The 4576-nt window shown below is 46.2% G+C and overlaps 1 non-coding gene across 1 annotated transcript; it reads right to left on the bottom strand.

Moving 5' to 3' along the window:
• Nucleotides 1-3493: 3493 nt before the first annotated feature.
• On the bottom strand, nt 3494-3619 carry LOC111814886. Its single transcript, XR_002819751.1, has one exon. It is a non-coding gene; the product is annotated as a U6atac minor spliceosomal RNA (small nuclear RNA).
• Nucleotides 3620-4576: the final 957 nt, after the last annotated feature.

The following is a 4576-nucleotide window of genomic DNA, read 5'->3' as shown; positions in this document are numbered from 1 at the left end:
TGCTGCCCCTGCACTTTGACTGGCAGGTTCCGCCGGCGCAGGGTAGCATGAAGCCCTCCCACTCACTCCCAGTTATTGAACTATTAATTTTCTAGCTTTTGTCACTGATACTCCTCTCAGTAGCTTGCAGCAAACTGCAGCAGAATCTTGGAAAGCTGTACCAGGGCCCAGCCTGCTGGAAACCAAGGTAAAGAATATTTCTCTCTCACAGAGGGGCTCCCTTCAGGCCCTCAGGGCAGTTATCTTAGCTTGCTCATACATTTGCAGTGCAAAGGTCAGGTGCTTGTATGTGCTGGAAAAGCACTCTTTGCAGTTGGCACATCTTCTGCAATGGCTGAGTTGTGAACCTGACTAGTCCAGCTGCCTGTTCCCTGCAGTAGTAAAAGAAATTTCCTTTCTGCAGTCAGTAATCTCCTAGATTCAAACATGCTTTAGCTCTTTCTTTCTAATCATTTGGGGCCATAGTCTGTTGTCCTAGCATTTCTACACTGAACTCAAGGTAAAGGGAGTAATAGGGCCACAAGTAGCAATAGCATGTTTCGGTTCTTTTAAGGTTTTAAAAGGTACAGATTTGCGAGGACCTACAAATTGTCCTGGACTGTTAGGAAGTAGAACTTTAGGAACACCGCAAAGATGTTGAAAACCCTCCACGGACTCCCCAGCCCTGTCTGGCTTTTTTCAATCCCAATTGCAAGGGAGATAAAGAAAATAACTCTCCTTTCCTTGAGGCTGAAGTCTAGATCCGTGACTCGGTGAAAATTTCCCTGAGCCACCAAGGCCAGGACAGTGGCTTGTGGCTCCTTAAAGCCCCTTGTGTGCTTCGGATTTGCCCAGGTTTTAGCCATAGACACTATCTTTGAGCCTAAGAAATTTGCAGTGCCAGCAGTGCGCACAGCCAATGCCAAGGCCACAGCATACCACAGTCATGACCCTCCTACTTGGCACCGGGCACACAGGACTTTAGTTGGTGGTAGGCAGCGACGTCTGGCTGGATGGTGCAAACTGATGCCCAGACCGCTGGGGACTGGCAAACATGGAATCCCTGCCCAGGAAGGGAGTGTGGGGGCCTCCAGGAGCCCAGTTTGTGCCCCTCTGCCCAGCGGCCTGGCGTCCTTGGGCACCAACGGCGGGCTTTTTCAAAGAACTTTTTCCTTTCATATTTAATTGAGCAAAGCTGGCGGGTTTAAACTCTATCTGCTGAGCCTTTGCTCAACCTTCCTTGTCTCATTTGGGACTTGATTTCCAAAAGTACTCCATGCCAAGTCCTTTATGGTAGTCTTAGAAAGTAGCACAAATACAAAAGCCAAGAAAACTACAAACATGTTTATATACATCTATATACACCTGTAAACATCTACGGTGCTTGAAACTCTTTTTCCCATTTTTAACTCAATCGAATGTTTCCCTGTGAGGCTTCTCTCAAGCCTCTTTCTCTCTTTGTGCTCCCATATCTCTCTGCCCTCGTGAGCCTGCTCCTGGCCCTTGTGAGCCCGTCCTGGCCCTCGTGAGCTCCATCCTCAACTTTTACGCCTAGTGCGCCAGCACCAGCGCACGCCTGTGAGGACTACTGCTGGCTCCAGTCAGTCCGCTTCCCTCCCTTGTATGTGCTCTTTGGAAGCAGTTCCTCCGCCCACACTTATCTTTTACGGAGCATCCTGTTCGGGTGCCAGATGTAGGGACCTGTAGGTCTTACTGTGAACTGTTCTACCCAGGGAGACATGGCAGCAGGAATGAGAAAGACAGACAAGAAGACAAAAGCCGGGCCAGGCGGTCAGCAGGCTGCCTGATGGGCAGGACTCGTGCTCTAGCACCATGAAACCTTTGTTTGTTTATACCTTTGCAAAGTCAGTAACACGTGACATAAGGTTGCCTAGTGACTAGTTGCCAACATCAACCAGTCTGGATGCTTGTGTTAGGACCAAGGTGGCTTCTTTGCTTTAGGCACTGAGGCCTAGTCCTGCCTATACATCTCGCACTGATTTTCCAGCTTCCGCAGCTCCCTACAGAATAATTTTTTATTTTTTATTTTTTTTCAAATCAGTAGGACAGTTTCAATAATTAACACACTGCATACATTCTTCCTAGTGGTTATTTGCTGTACAAGATGCAGACTTGATATCCTATTTACAAACACCATTAGAACAAATCATTCTATTCATTAAGAGAATGTAACTATATATCTATCCTAACCACTCTGAATACAGAGATACAAAATGGACATTCATCTGTATACCCTTTTTTTGTTAGGTTCTGTTATTTGAATATTATAGGTGTGTAAACTCAGCAAAATATTCTAAAAGAGTCCAGTAGCCCATAATAGCACTGGGTCTTCTGCTTGATTGGCAATGTCAGAAATTGTTGACTTGAGTCCCCCACAGCTCAACATAACAGCATGGCTTTACTTCTCATATTTCATTTTTATACTTTTCTGCTGAATGATTAAGACTAAGATAAAGCCAGACCTATGCAACAAGAGTTGTAGCTTTTGGGTGTGATAAGGTCAGTGAAATCCCCTCAGGATTTATCCTGAGATCCTGTACCTCAGATTGTAGAACCTTTGTCAGTGTCAGCCATGTGAATGAGTCACGGCCATTGCTTGGCCAATGTGCTCTCTGTGAAAGCCTGAGAGAATGTTTTCACTCCATGTGACTCTCCTTAGGCACACTCTACATCATCGATCACTTTCCTCTTTGGCCCCATAATCTCCTTGACCAGAAAATTTGGGACACTACTGAGTTACATGACGTTACAGTACAAATTCTCATATGTCCTGAGTCTTAATTGACCTTGGAAGGCTAGGGCCAAAATGTTGGCTTTCCTTGCAGCCCTCCTTTTTCTCTAATTTTGGTCTGCAAACTTAGGTTGTTAACTATCCAGAAGACAAGTTTATTGTTAATACCATACAACTTAGACTGTTAAGCTTAACCTCACTATCTGTCTGCATATCAAACATCTTAGGCATAGTATGGAACAGGTATTATCATCAAGTATTGATATGTTGAACTTTAAGTCCCTGCATAATATGATAAAAACATTTAAAAATTGGATTATATTTTAAAAATAGGATAAAGAATTATATACTTCTCATGTTTTCACATAAGTCCAAAAATCTCACCATATACAACCTTGAAGCAGGACAGTCCCACAATATTCCTTTTCCTATCTCTTGCTTTCATTCACCACCCCCTTCTTCTTGAACATCCACCTACCTGAGAGACATCATAGCAGCAACTGGCATGTCATGACAAGCAGCCCGTATTCAGAAGACCAGAATGACAGGCACTCCAAGCATGAAACTACTCTTACAAATTACCATCTGCAGTGCAGTAGCTTAGTTACAGGTAACAGTATATATAGTTAGTCAGGGTGAGAGTCTTTCCAATTAACTGCTAGATTAAAAAATCTTCTGAACATTCTCAGGATCATTGCCTTGCTCATCTTCTACATATAACTGTATGGCTTGACATTGTCATGTTTCCTAGCTCTTCTCCTTTTAAAACAGTGGTTAGATGTCACGAAGCAGGTGGCAGTGCCTTAACCATATGCATGTGGTCAGGCCCGAGGGCCTCTTCCATCCTTGTCACGGGGAGTGCTAACCTTCTCTCCTTTTATACCACACCCTATCGAATAATGAAAGCAGAAAAATGTTTTATTTGTGACTACAAAATAATTAGGGGAAGATCCCTCAGCACAGAGCAGAGGTCAGCTATGAGCGCAGCATGAGTGTAGCCGTCTCTTCTTGCTACAAGAGATGCCCTCACCTCAGTACTTATGAGAAGCTTTCACATTATCCGGAGGCCGGAAAGTCTGAGATGAAACCTCCAGTGGCTCAGCATCTGGTGAGGACATGCTCTCTAGCCCCAGGATGGCACTGGAGTGCTCTGGGCCTTGGAGGGGGGAGAGTACTGCATCCTTCTGTGCAGAGGATGAAGTGAGATGCGCCCCCTCAGCCAGGCCCTTTCACAAGGTCACCTGGTCCGGGTCATGAAGGGCAGCTTTCACAGTTGTCACCTCCCAAAGGCCATAGTGCTTGACACTATTGGCATTGGGACTTAGATTCTAACACGTATTTTAAAGAGACATTGCGTCAAACAGTTAGGTGTGCTGCGCAAGCCTACAATCCCAGCACTGTACAAAAGCCAGCCAGCATGGCCCCACGTTGAAGCATAACCTGGGCAACTGAGCAACGGTCTCAAAATACAGTTTAAAAATGCGCTGTGGATGTGGGTTGGAGTAAAAGCTCTGGGTTGACTCTCCAGTGCTGGAGGGAGGAAGGAAAGGAGGGAGACAGAGGCAGGGAGGAGGGCAGGTTTGATCCTTCCCCAGGCAACCTAGCACAGAATTCTTTGGGTTTAGTATTTTAGGCTTGAAAAATCTTCTTTCAAATGAGTGTTGCATTCATCTCCTGCATTGTTCTGACTTCCACCTTCAAGAGTCCTAGCCTGCGCCGGCGGGACCAGTCCCAGCCCAGGCGCAGCGTGGGCCGGACCCTCTCCCAGCCCCTCAGGCCGCCCCCCACCACTCCTCAGTGCCTCCCCCACCCCGCCCGCCCCCACCCCTCCTGCAGAGTAGGAAA

The sequence above is a fragment of the Octodon degus genome, unplaced genomic scaffold (genome assembly GCF_000260255.1).
Source record: "Octodon degus isolate 3935 unplaced genomic scaffold, OctDeg1.0 scaffold01075, whole genome shotgun sequence".
Lineage (NCBI taxonomy): Eukaryota > Metazoa > Chordata > Mammalia > Rodentia > Octodontidae > Octodon > Octodon degus.
The sequence above is the reverse complement of the archived record's forward strand: the minus strand, read 5'-3'. Positions and strand labels throughout refer to the sequence as shown.